Source organism: Neopelma chrysocephalum, unplaced genomic scaffold, assembly GCF_003984885.1.
Source record: "Neopelma chrysocephalum unplaced genomic scaffold, ASM398488v2 Primary Assembly neopelma1_86, whole genome shotgun sequence".
Taxonomy (NCBI): domain Eukaryota; kingdom Metazoa; phylum Chordata; class Aves; order Passeriformes; family Pipridae; genus Neopelma; species Neopelma chrysocephalum.
Window position 1 is genome coordinate 1601444 of NW_020897748.1, and position 14704 is coordinate 1616147.

A 14704-nucleotide genomic window follows, 5' to 3' on the forward strand; every position below is an offset into this window, starting at 1 on the left:
CAGTTTCAAGACAAAATACATTTTTCTCACACAGTAAAGACACACTATACTGGTATATAAAATTAAGGGGTCTTTTTTCTTCTGTTTATTTAATATTTTCTAAGTTTGTACGTAGCTGCAGAATATTCCTGTTCATCATTTTCTCAGATGGAAACTGGTCTCTCATCTCTGTACATCATCATGCAATTAAATCAAAAAGCAAAAAAAAGGAACCTGGACTCTTCAAGTCCAAAAACTGGTAGCAAACTCATGACTTCTCTCTCAGGTTACTATTTCCCTTCAAATTACTATTTCTTTTCTTTCCCCCTGTCTTTCTAATATAAGTGAAACAGAGAACACTGCAGAAAAATGAGCCCCTGAAAGACAGCCCAAATTCAAATTCTAGTAACATGATCAAAGCTACCGAGGTTGTATGGAGAATTCAGTGCCAGTTTGGGTTAGACCTCAATAAAAAGTCAGCACACCTAAACTGATGCATACCACAATGACACGGCTGAAGGAAAAATCTGAAGCCCCACTGCAAAGAAATGCTAATGCATAGTTTCTTTTCTGTGGATATTGACATCTCATTTTGCCCACTACACTGTCTGTTATGATTAGTTACAGTAACAGTTGGTGTAGTTTACAATGATGTACCATAAGGGTGAAATGTATTCTGTTGTTTGTTTGTTTTTAAGATTCTTCAGAGAATATCAGTATAACAGCATTTATTGTGTTAATTGAAAATATAATGGACTACTAACCTGTGCTTCACCAACATGTATACCTTACAGACACCATGAAAAACTCTGATTCTATCATCACATCTCAGGAATATGTAGTATAATGACAGCCTAATATAGGTCATTTATTGAAAAATAACAACATTTATAGATCATTTATAGTCCTATAGCTTCATGTATATAAACCCTAAAATATAAATAAGCAAACTATATCTTTTAAAATAAACTGGAAGTGCATGTTGCAAAGCATTTGAGTTCCTTAATATCCCTGCTCACCTTTTAACTACTTTAATTTGATTCCTCACTGACAGGAATTGCGAGATTGCACAAAACACATTGTATGTCCCCTAGAGTTGGCATAACCTGCTGGTTTTCTGAGTTAATCACTAATTAATAATTTGAAAACACAAAGTCATTATGTCATTTCCAGACAATGAGCTTTTAAATGGTGCATGTTATGTCCTAGCCTTTTCAGTAAGAAAAAATAAGTTTTCTTCCTCTGGAAACCAGATGGCTGGTAAGTATTATTATGAGGCTATGCAAATCTCAAAGCAATAAGCATGAAATCAAAACAAGAATTCATTTTCCTCTCCTCTTATCATGATTGTTGTTTTGCTGAACCAACTTATGGAATAATACAACTCCTACAAATTAGGCCACTGGATGATTTGGTAATGATGAGTTGGTAATCCATCCCCTCTTTCTTTTTCATTGAAAATAGGAGTTCTGAAAATATTTTTTCACCTATACTTTCAACCTTCCTCATATCTTGTTCTATATGCCAATCTTATTCCAGGTTGAGTCTTCTCAGTAAACTTACTCACTTGAAAAGTTTAGCAGCTCTACTATTAATACAATGTAATTATCGAAATATCCTTGACTGGTTTACGTTTTCGTTTAGCCAAGCTTTTTCCTTAGGAATGAAATCCAGAAGAGTTATTTGTTATTTTCTCTCACTTAAGCAGTAAACACCTGCACCTTCATAGAAGTGACAGTTTCACCCTACAATTAAAACTCCATACTTTAAAGATTTTCAAAGGTCAGCCACCAATACAACTACATAACTTTGCAGCATCCTATTTTACAAAACTTGCAGAATACTCTGAAAAATCTTAAATTGCTAAAGTTGACCAAAAAGAAACTAATAAACTAAATATGAAATATTGATTTCCAAATGGAATTGGCTTCTAAATATTTAAAAGTACCTTAACCGACAAAACGTAAACTTTTAAAAACTTCCCATGGAGCTAAATATTTTGAAAAGGTCTGGTATAGGAAGACACTGTAAGAAAAAAAAAGTATCAGAATGTCATTCTATATGTCTTAGTCCTACTTTTCATTCTTGTTTATTTATTATTACATGACATATTCACTGCTAATAAATTTTAGTATTGAATTTTATCATCTGGTATTTTAAATCCTTACATGTAGTATTTAATATTTATGGAAACATCTCAGTGTTCTTACATCATAATGTTTCTTGTCTGTATTAACATGTTAAAACATTTCTAGCTGCTATCACACTATGTCATTTTATGAAGCAAATAAGAGCAGTGACAATTATGTAACACTGCTATTGGTTTATCACGAAATAATGTCAAAATATGACTAAAGGACTAATCCACAAAAATAAATTGAAACTCTTTTCCCCAACAGACTTCTTGCCAAAGGTAGTTCCCCTTAATGAAAAAAATCATATTTGCCAAAGTATTTTCAGTAAATAATTGCCCTTTTTTAAATTTCTTGCCATAGCTACTAACACATCTCTCTGATCTGAGTGACCCTGCCTGAACAGGGGGTTGATGGCTTCTAGAGGTCTCTTCCAACCTCAAGCATTCTATGATTCAGTATTAATATCAGGAGATGTTGCACATTTTCTTATACTACCTCATCAGGAGCCATACAGAGTCCTCTGTAGTGTACTAGCACATCCAACTGCAGCATCAAACAGACATAAAGGCAACAAACATAAGAAGAATATACTTGAATTCCTCCATGACTATCAAGTCAAGAATAAGTGCTCTAGTGAGATTTTAACCAGACACAGACTATTTGTAGGAGTGAGGCAATAGTTCCAGTGGATCCATGACTGCAATCAACACTGCCTGCATTTGGGTCCTGGAAGGTTTGACTGTATGTTAGACAAGCTCTTCACTCCATCTTCCCTTTACGTTTTACGCTATAGTTGCATTTCTTCTGTCTGCTGGTGTTCTATGTTAAACTTGTGAAAAATTGCACTGACACTCTTCACATGACATTCTTAATACACACACAAGCACATGGTACAGTATGTTTAGCAATCACGCAAAATCCACTGCAGTATTTTGCTTAATGTTGCACACTGTATTCGTAAAAGAATAATGCTTAGTGAATTTGGTACCACTGAACTAGGTCTGCAGGAAGCAAATCATACCATGCCACTGCTGACCTGGAAACACAGAACTGAACCTCTGGTACTGTTATCATATTTTGCCCATTTCAGTTTTGAAGATGAAGATGCTGCTTTTACACATCTTCCTTATAACAATTATTCCTTAATGGAAAAGAAGCCACTATAGCATTTTTCCTAATGTTCAGTGAAGTATTCCTTTTCGGTTTCAATCCATTCCTCTTCATTATAACTCTTCTAAAGATACTACATTTTTTTTAAGATGTTTATACCTTCAAATACCAGAGCCACTTGTCATGACCCTTTAAATTATCACCTTACTAAAAGGCAAGTGTTCTTACAATTTAATTTTTCTCACATACTACAGTATAAGAGTTACTCAGATATCTCACTGCTTGATCCTTTGAGCACCCTCCTCTGTTTTTCCTTACATCTTCTGGTACTGAGGTGAGTAAAAATGAATATAGCACAAATTCTGCATTTAGTTTCTGCTTCATAGAGATCAAAAAGGAAGAAGACAGCAAAACATTACATGAGACTGTCACACCTCAGAGAGTTCTGAAAAAAGAGAGGGAAACCATGACACTTGCAGTACAAGTATCCAGGACTAAACTAGGGGTTAAAGTGGATGTTATTCATTACAGACACAGAGACAACCAACTCAAGTGAGTTGTACTATTAAACAGTGTCAATTTCAAGACTGGTTTTATAAGAAAAGGTTTGGAATCAAAGTACAAAATATAACAGCAATGTTGATAAAAATGATCAGCCATGGTTAAAAATACAGAAGGAAACAGTAGAAACAGCTCACCACACTGCTTTTCACAGGCTAAATAACAGTGTCATGCCATATGGTAACAGCAATTGCCCCAAAAATAATTAAATTTCCAAGATGGACATGTTTATAGAAGAGATGTTACTAAAAACCAGAAGTATGAAACATTACAGTGTGCAATAATATGAAATGTTACCATGCATTACAATATATTGTTACTCCTACGGGTGAAGATTGAGAAGAGGAACTGTGGTTTCTCTCCCCAGTTCATGCCAAAGAACTTGAAACTATGTGAAAAGATTTGCAGCATAAGGAAACCAGACCATGGAATGGTAGGCTGAAGCTGATGTTCATTTTTACTGGTTAATATTTTTCTCTTACTCTTCTCTTCCTCCTCCTCTTCTCCTCTGCCATCATTGTCACTCAACTGCCATCAAATACAGTGGTTCAATATGTTCTAATTTAAAATATTTTACAGTCAATTCATATATTATGATTATCAATAATATTAGATTATTATGTCAATATTACTGGAGAAACTATTGTTATCATGTCACTACCAACATGTAATTGCTATTTATTTAGCACAAACCTGCTTTTTAGGTACCCTTATGTACCAAGGCTGCTTTTCATGTACCCTTTTGAGGGTTTTCTTGATGTCCCAGCAAAAGAAACACTCAGAACAGGATTTTCTTCTCATTATCAATATCCAGGCTTGAAATATCCTTAAAGGTTATTCTGTTGCCAATTAATGTCCTCAGATGTCCTTCCAGTTTTCTCTGGCAAGCAACATCAAATTTCAGGGAGTAGTACACAATGCAAACCAACATATTTGTGCCTTCACCAAAACAGGTAATACCAGATGAAGGAATTGGTTTTGGTTTTAACTTAGCAACAGGGTGAGGGGGAAAATTTGTGAAAAGCAATTTGAAGCAGTCTTCAAAAAAAAAAACAAACATGCTTTCTTCCCTGTTGCCAGACTCTCTCACGGTGCTCTGTCCCTCACGTGCTTTTCAGGTGTCCATCATGACATTCGTAAACCTTCGTGCCTAGAACACTTTGTAGGGCACAGCCTTCCAATTTTAAGATACAAACATAAATATGCCACATTTCATTTGAGCCTCAGAGTCAAGAACACGGTAAGGCAGAAGAGTCTACAATTGTTTGGCACTGCCAGGAAGGGGGCACTTTGATCTAGACCAGTATAGCTGATTTATGACCACATATATGCAAGACTAGTACCAAGAAAATATCATTTGTTAGACTCAAATACATACAATATTGTTTTGGAGCTCACACTGTATAGAATGAATCCACGCTGTGTTGTAGATCCATTGATTAATAATTTTTATTAATGTAATGAAAAATAAATTATTTTAATTTATATTCTTTAGGAAACTTGTTTTCTAATGCTTTTATTGTTGGTTATTTCTTTGCTCTGGTTATTACTGGCATAATCTATTACCCTAGAAGACTCAAAACTTTGATAGTTGGCTTCAAAATCACACATAACTTATTCTTCACGGACAAAGACATGTAACACCAACACATTTTTATGAATGATTTCGTCAAAATAGTTACATGAAAGGTAAGATGAAATGAATAATACTAATAGAACAGAAAAAAGGTTGACTTCATATATATTTTGAGAAAAATGCATCAGAAACAAGCATTTTAAAATTAAGCCCTATTATCTGACTGACACAAAGCTATAGAGTAGGAATTGCAACATGAGAAATTCTTAGAAATATCTTCTTTGAACTAAACAGCAAAAAGGAGATCAGATTGGTTTTTAAATATCTTGGAAAATTATGTAGCTAAGTACTACTATGTCCTTACATGAGACTCAACTAAAGAAAACCACTTCTATGCTTTTAATAACTGAGTTTTCTATAAAATCTTTACAAAAGACTAACTCCTGGGGGTGGCGGGGATGGGGTTGTGAAGAACAGGGAAATTTTTCACAAAGGTTTGATGGTTTTCAACACAATTTTATACAAAACAAATTTTGTTTGAGATCTACTAATTGGCAGTGCTAGTGCCAGCATTCAAAGTAATTTCTACATCCAGACTAGAAGGTATTAAAAAATACAAAAACTAGTCAGTATAGCTGATACATAGTTTCACTCCTATCTTACTTCCAGTGAAAATCACCAGAGCAATAAAAATATCTGGTGTTTATCCTAATTATCAAGATTCCTTCTCTTTGAAAAAGGCTGGAAGAGAACATTTTGCACTTCTTGATGTAATCAGTGTTAAACATGGCTATTTAAAATGAACAGAAACGCAAAATATACACTGATATACTCAAATTGGCATCAAGAATCCATTCTGGTCTCAGAATCATCCAGAGGGGAAATCTGCTGTCAATCTAAGTGATTTTTCAAAAGAAAACTGCAGGCTCATCAGTGTGACTACTAACTAACCTGATAATTCCAGACTAAAATCATCTTCTTGTAAAGAATACAAGAACTTCATCAACTTCCTTGGAATAAAAGCTTGGTTTAATATACAAGTAATGGGAGTCAAAACAGAAATAATGTACATTCAGGTGGTTACTTTTCAAGTATGTAAGCACAGATAAGCCTCTTGAGTGTCAAGGTTTTAGTTTGAAAATGGACAATATAAACCTGTCATTGCTGACTGTGGTTGTGTATTAGGTTTGCGTGGTCAGGTTTTAGTAGCAGGTGGGATACAGAGCGGCTGCTGTGAGAAGCTGCCAGAAGCTTCCCCCACGTCTGACAGAGCCAATGCCAGCCAGCTCCAGGATGGACCCCCCTGGCCAAGGCTGAGCCAATCAGGAATGACAGTAATGCCTCTGTGACAACATATTTAAGAAGGAAAAAGAATTATTGCACAGATGAAATTTCAACCAGAAAAAAGCAGAGTGAGAACATATGAACAACTCTGCAAACACAAAGGTCATTGGAGGAGGGTGAGGATGTGCTCCAGGCACTGGAGCTGAGGTTCTGCATCCCATGGTGCAAACCATGGTGAAGCAGCTGTGTCCCTGCAGCCCACGGAGGTCCACAGGGGTGCAGAGATCCATGTGCATCCTGTGGAGGAGACCCACACTGGAGCAGGTGGATGCCCGAAGGGGGCTGTGACCCCATGGGAGATCCACGTTGGAAGAGAGTCCTGGTAAGGACCTGCTGACCCATGGGGAGAGGAGCCCACACTGGAGCAGGTTTTCCTGGAAAGACTTGTGGTGCTGTGGGGGACCCATGCTGGAGCAGCCTGTGCCTGAAAGACTGCACCCCATGGTGATGGGTAAGTGATCCACACGGCACCATTTCATGGAAAACTGTTGCCCATGGGATGGATGCACATGGAAGAAGTTCATGGAGAACTGTCTTCCGTTGGAGGGACCCCACATTGGAGAAAGGGAAGGACTCCTCTCTCTGAGCAGTGGCAGAAACCACCTGGGATGAACTGGCCATGACCCCCATTCCCATCTCCCTGTGCCACTGGGGAGGAGGAGGTAGAACTTGGGAAGGAGGGAAGGGTGAGGCAAAGGTGTTTTTAAGATTTATTTTACTCCCCATTATCCTCCTCTGATTCTGTTAGTAATAAATTTAATTAATACCCCCACTTTGAGTCTGTTTTGTCCATGACAGTAATCGGTGAGTGATCTTTCCTAGTCCTTATCTCAAACTCATGAACCTTTCATTATATTTTCTCTCCTCTTTCCAGTTGCCGAGGGGAATGAGAGAGCAGCTTTGGTGGGTACTTGGCGTGCAGCCAGGGTCAACCCGCTACAAATTGACAGTCACCAAAATCACAGACAAGAAGTCCAAAAGTAAATCAGTGCCTACCTATACTCATGTTTCTACTCACTTCAACAATGACAAATATGACTATGATGAAGGTAGTCCCTGTGCTACAGCAAAGGGAAACAGGTCTCTGAAATAAATAAATCCCTGTTGAATAGGCATTGAGAACTATATGATAAAGCCTTGTGAGATACTAATTGTACTTGTCTCTTTCGGCAGAAGGTTTTCAAATTTTCTTTCCCTCATTTCCCCTGCCTTTTTTCTTCCATTTTGTACTGATTATTTAGCAGATCTTTCTCACTAAAAAAAAAAGGTGATTAAAGTGTAAAATAGTCACTATGCCATAACCAGTATTGCTTGATGTCATACTGACTTTTGTGGGATACTATTTCAAGGTAGTAGCATTACTCAAGGGAAGAGACTAAACTGATTTTAAGAAAGTTTACACATTTTTAGACTACTTTTGGAAATCGGAATCATTCAAAAATCTTTGGAAGTATGGAAATAAACCATAATATAAAAATCACAGTACTAACAGTTCTAATTCATCCTTCAGGTGAAAAGGGGCATCCTGTTCACTGTTAGCAGAGGAAGTGTGGGGTTTAACCACTAAGTTTAATTGCTTACTGTTCTGAGTCAGATCTGGATTCTTTGTGATCACAGGGTTAAAAAGCAAACAATAAACAAACCCACCCTCCAGAAATTGTTCAAGTCTTTTAATCTTCAAAGGATAAACCTACTGTGGTTTACCTTACAGAAGAATTTGGACACTGTACTAAATAAGTTTTCCCAGTGAAAATGAACCAATATCACTTTAGCCCAATTTCTAGCACTATCCTCTGAACCACTGCAAGTGCTTTTCCTTGTATAAAAAAATAAGTTCTCTACCTGAAAACAATTGAAATTAATTTATTTCGTGTTTGTTCAAGACAGTAAAGTCTGTAATCTACTGTAATTTATAAACTGTAATTTACTTTGTTAAGCCTTCTTCTGCACTTTGAATCACACAACCTCCTAATGCAAACAAATGTCTTGGAATGTTATAGGGAAGATTCTGTATCTGGTGTGATTTCATTGGTCATCAAGAACAAGAAGACAAGTGATATGGTTTGGAGCTGGCTCCCTGCCAAGTCTCCAAACCTTACCACAAGAAGTCCCCCCCCACCCCAAACCAAGGGAGAAGAGGGAAAAAAACCCAAAAGAACCGAAAAGGAGAGACAGCTAAAGCAATATATAAATATATTTACACTTATATACAATTGAAATATATATACAATTTCACAAGGAAAAGGGAAAGGGAAAGGGGAAGGGAAGAACAAAAACCAAAATAAAATATATATATATATATATATATCCCAATCAATAGCCCAAGGTCTATCAACTAAAAGAATTAGCAAAGAATATCTTACTACTCTCCTTGGGACAACAGAAAGTCACTCTGGAACGATTGCCGGCAACCTCCGTCTCCCAAGGTCGGCAAGGCCTTACCAGGCCTCGCTCCCCAACACGACAGACTCAACAGCAGGGAAACCTGCACCTCCAAAGCCGTCAGAAGGAAAGAGGGCGAAGGCCTTTCCTCCCTTCTTCTTATACCCTGGCTTACGTAAAAATCATAGGGAATACCGGGTAAATCTGGGCACTTCCTTGGTTACAAACTGGTCACCAAGGAAGGCCTAGGCCAAACTACCACAACCAGAAAACGAAAACAAACTGTTAGAGGCTTACCTGTGTTTACAGTGGACACCAGGCACTTTGTAAGGGAGGGTATACACAGTTCTGCATAAGTATTGCACCACTCCTGAAACATCCAATAAGCCACCTTTTGCTGAAGAAACCATTGCTTTTAATTATCTACCTTACTAAATAAATCCTCTATTTTCACAACAAAGTATTTAAGAACCCAAATAAGGAAATGTCTCATATCAGCTAGCAGCTTCTAGCAGCCTCTATTTCATTCATACCACAAGAGTTTTTTAAGAGGACAGTCTTCTGTGAACAAATACAAACCACCCATATTTATTCTGTTGAAGTATATTCACTAGATGACTTGAAATACTTCCATTTACAACCAACATGCCAGGAAATGACAATCCAGACTGTGCAGGAAGTTGAATTCAAGTAAAAAGGAAAAAGAATTGTGAATTAAGGGTCATACATCTATGGTGTCTTCTGTTTCCAAGGAAATCTGACTTTCAGTGTATTATTATTTATAGTGTTGAGATGCTGGTTTTTTTTGATATCAGAATCATAATGCCTACTCCATCAAATAGAACCATAAACTTAAAAACCAAGACCTATGCATTTCATTCCTATGTGCTTTCCTACTGTAATTAACAATATTACAAAAAACTTTTTAGAAAAACTTAAGAGATCTAACCATCACAACTCTATCATTCGTGTTCAAATGATGGATAAATTATTCATCTGTCCTAACTCACAAATAAATAAAAAATACTATAAAGTGCAATTCTCACAAACTCCTCTTATAATCAGACTTCCCTGACTGGGTTTTTCACTGGAAATGTTAAGCTTTAATTCATCATCTACATGAGCAATTAATTAATTATCGAAAGATATTCATAGGTGTGAAAGTCAGAACTTCTCAGGACCAGAGATTAAATGTTATAATTCACTTCTACAATACATTACTGCTTACCTATACAAAACTGGCTTATTAATATTAATCTTAATGAACCCATATGTATCTTTTTTACATAAACTGGCATACAATTAAGTGTTTGAACTGATTTTGCCTTATTTTATTTGCTACAACATAAATCTTCAACCAGGTATGATAGTTTGAAATATATATAGTATAAAGTACTATATATAGCAGACTGTTCGCCTCTTCGAAACATGCATACAAAATTCTGCCTATGGAACTGTGTTGGTCAGTACATGACTATTTAAGTTTTCCTACCTCTTCAGCCAAACAATTGCAGCTTTTAATTCAACACTGAAGCTTGGATACACACTAATGACATTCATCTAAATTTGTATCTATGCTTTGAGCCTATCTTTTATCCTTCAAGGTTCTATTTCAAAGGATAGGTCTCACTTCTGGGAATCTAATACTTTATTGCAGAGGTGACTAGTGATGTTGGGGTTTCACTTTTAAATAACACTTTTCTTGATCTGCATTATTACATGATGCTTTGCAGCTGCAGTGATTCAGTCATTTATAGCTGTTCCATTACATGAAAACCTTACATATATAATTTTCCATAAAAATTCTACTTAATTCTAGTTGTTAAACATACTCTGTATTAGTTGTTAATCTGTTGCTTATAAAGCAATACTGTAGGAGCTTATTTTCTGCTTTCAGTCACATAACATTTTTTCAGGACTATATAAGTTTAAAGAAAAGCAAAAGACAAGAAATAAGTTCTCACTGACATCCACAGAAAATTCTGCAGTATCTTTTACTCTTTATTGCAGCGTGTTTTAGGACAAGTCTTCTGAAGCCAGGACACTTAGCTTGGATTTCTAAATCATGGAATTATTTGTTTGTTGAAATACTTTGGTTATAATTCACCTTCCTTTAAACAGTAAGTGTTCTCTACAATAACCTCACAAGTCAGGGGAATACAGTTTATTACACTTTTGAAAAAATCAGCTGTAAGTTACTATCAGTCCTACATGACCTTACAGAGTCAAAGCAGAATTCGTGGTGTAAATAAGTATTATTGATCCAAAGCTCATACGATTTAGTAATAAGGTCTTGAGAGACACAGAAAGCCAGTGTTCTTAGAGTTACTCTCACACAGAACAAGAGCTGTGTCTGTGCTCTTTGGATTATAGCAATTCTATCTGTTTATCTTTAAGCACAAGATGGATGTACAATATGATGACAAGACATTAGAAGGCATCATGAAGATATTACTACTGAGTGTGCTCCAGTGGGTACAACATAGGCTACTGAGATACTAGAAATACGATGTAAGGATAAGATATTGCCCAGGGAAATCATTTACTGAAGGCAGATAAACAAAGCATGAAGTGTAAAACGCAGTATAGCACAGTTGCTGTGGTGGAATAGTAGAAAGTCTACTAATGTAAAACAATGCTTCAGTTTCACTGACCTTCTATTTCAAGAATGTACCAAAGAGGCCATGTTATCAAAAGTAATATTCCAGCTTCTTGGGTGACCAGATTTTAGCCAAGACTGGAAGTGTAATGGGACCCAAAGACTTCCAGCAAAAACTATTCTCGTCTCCTGATAAGTGTAGTCAATTGATAGAGGGCAGATACGTTCAGTTTAGACACTTATCTCAGCCTGGTCCTCCAAGGAGTAAAGGCATAGTGTGTGGCACCTGCCTCAAGCCTCATGACACCTCCATGGAGCTCAGAAATGGTTTTGCATCCCATCTTTCTCCAAACTCAGTGTGAGAGTAATTCATCCTCTGAAGAAACACAGGTCTCCTGCAGACTAGAGAAAGGAGGTGGCCCAAAATATTTCACACAGGGATTTAGAGTAACCTGCTAAGGCAGATACCTACATTTTAAAAACTCTGACACCTCTGTACTTGACATCTACAGTGCTTCAGTCCTTAAAAGAAACCACCTACTGATATTATTTGTACCACACTGTAATTGCTGAAAATTGTTAGAAAAAATTAAAAAATAAAAAGAATGAGGTGCTAATCTGTCAGAAACTTGGCAAGCACAGAAGATAATGAAAGGGAGGAGGCTTCATAGAAGGAACACATCTGGAGCCATATCTGTGCTTGCAAACTCCCTGTAAACAACTCTTTTACTAACTGATGGTTTCACTTCACAAATGGAACCTTTACCAATCCCACAGCCACATAGCAACCTTTGATCAATTAATGCTTGTAATCACTTTGACACTGGATAACCTATTACAGAAATGCAAAGACCTATTTTTACTTTCCACTCTGAGCCAGAAAATAGCACGTAATAGGAACAGGATACTCTAAAATCTATAAATTACAGATAAGTAAGAAAAATGGATATTTCCCAAGGATATGTTAATTCAACAATCTCAGAAACAGTAGGTAGTGTGTTTATGCTTGAGTGATATTTCTGGTTTTAAAATGTGTGCTGAATTACACAACTGTAAATACTCATATTTATTACAATCAGATCTAACATCAACTGAAACAGATTAAGTATTTTCATTTACTGCCGATGCTGTTAACAAATTTTGTGTTTATATCAGAGTAAGAATAAACAAAGATGGACATCAGGAAAGATTTCAACCAAAAGTAATCCAAACCAATAATAAAGCCACATGATGATGCATCACACATTTCTGGCCGATTGTTCAACTGTCCTGGAATTAGCAAGCTTCACCTGTTTAAAATTTTGTTCATCAGAGTTTACTCAATTTGCAGATACAATCATTTTATCATTTTTCTTCTGCAAAGTATAAAAGTAAGTTTGTCAGAATCATTGTTTCACCATTAATACAAAAGCTCTTCATTATCTCTTCTGACAGAACACAGCAGTCTTCGAACATCCCAGAGAAAATTCCAATTCATTCATGAAAGTCAGAAACAGAGAAAACACCATGAGAACTGGACACAACTTTTAAGACCAGCGTATAAATTGCATTTTGGCCACTGCTTGTGAAAGGACAGGGGTCACTGCTGACAACAACAAACCGTTGTCCCTTGTCCCTACTCATCTTGACAATTAGGCCTACAGCTGCTTGTTAAGCTCTGAATGTGAAGAGTCCTAATCTATAATAAAGCTTGTCTATAAATGCTGTCAGAGGAAGCAGTCAGGTACTAGCCCTCTGGGTCAATGCATTTGAGATGTAAGCCCTACAACATCAACCTATGGAAATTTGCTGCCTGTCACATAGTACTCGCTAATCAACTAAGGTACAATTAAGCTAGAAACAGAAGCCATAACTGCTCCTAATTCAAGCCTTTGGGCCTTTTCATGAAACTTTGCTTTCAGGAAAAAAGTGATCAAAGTTTTAATTTTAACTAGAAAAGCAAGTATAATAAAATCTTAATACAAAACATAATGAATGCAAAATGTCTGCTAATTATAAATGCATGGGCAGGTGAAACTAGAAGCAAACCAGAGCCACTTCAGGAGTGATTTTGATCCTGGCCTTTATTTCTTCAGATGCAGTTAATCAAGAGTGCACTTACTAGAGAGAACAAGCAATGGTATTTTGATAAGATTCTGCCATTAGTTGCATCCATCCAGGCCCAGAGTAACTGAATTCAATATTTCACTAGATACAAATGAGGCAAAAAAACAGTCTAAATTAGAATTATGGTTCCTTTTACTAATTTTCAATACATATGACTAATTTGAGTAATTCATATTACTTTCCTTAATATTTAACAATTATTCTGTCCTTTGCAGGACAGAATTTTATTTTATCAACAGGTACTAAAATATGTGGTACATGGTGAGGAAAATCAGCTTTTTTTTTTTTTAAAGTAAACATTTAAACATTATCCCTCATTTTTTAACTTAACAACCAGATGAACAGTGAAAAAACCCTTCATTGCTTGTGTGCAAATTTTAGCATGCAGTACAAGGTGAAATTGTCACCCACTATAAGCCTTGTAAAAAAGCAGAAAAACATCTCATTAATAAAACATCACTATGCCAAAACCTAACATTTTCTAGACTTTACCAATAAAAATACCACTTAGTAGACCTAATTCTCCTTTCCCCAAAACAATTGTCTGTTGCCACTTGACTGTGATTTCCATTTTCTAGGTACAGGTTCATTGCATTTTATTTTTGTCTGAAAACTTATAAATTACACATATATTCTAGAGATAAGTCAAAATTTAGATGTGAAACTCAAACCGGGAGAAATAGTTCACAGTTCAAGTTTAAGGTATGAGGAGACTGTAAAGCACTATTTTCTCTACATCTTGCTTCGATATTAAAATAAAAATGTAGGTTCTAGTAATAGAAGTTTTCTTTTCAACCATAAATACTATAGAACATACATCTTCAAAACAAGGAATTAACTAAACTGTTTCCTTCAGATGATCTGGTTTAAACTAGCTTTAAAAGACAATGTACTGATGCTGATGATTGATGA

General features: G+C 36.1%; 1 protein-coding gene across 4 annotated transcripts in view; it reads right to left on the reverse strand.

The window, feature by feature from the left end:
- ZFPM2 (zinc finger protein, FOG family member 2) overlaps positions 1-14704 on the reverse strand; it is a 307974-nt gene that overhangs the window by 257200 nt on the left and 36070 nt on the right. The window lies entirely within an intron of this gene.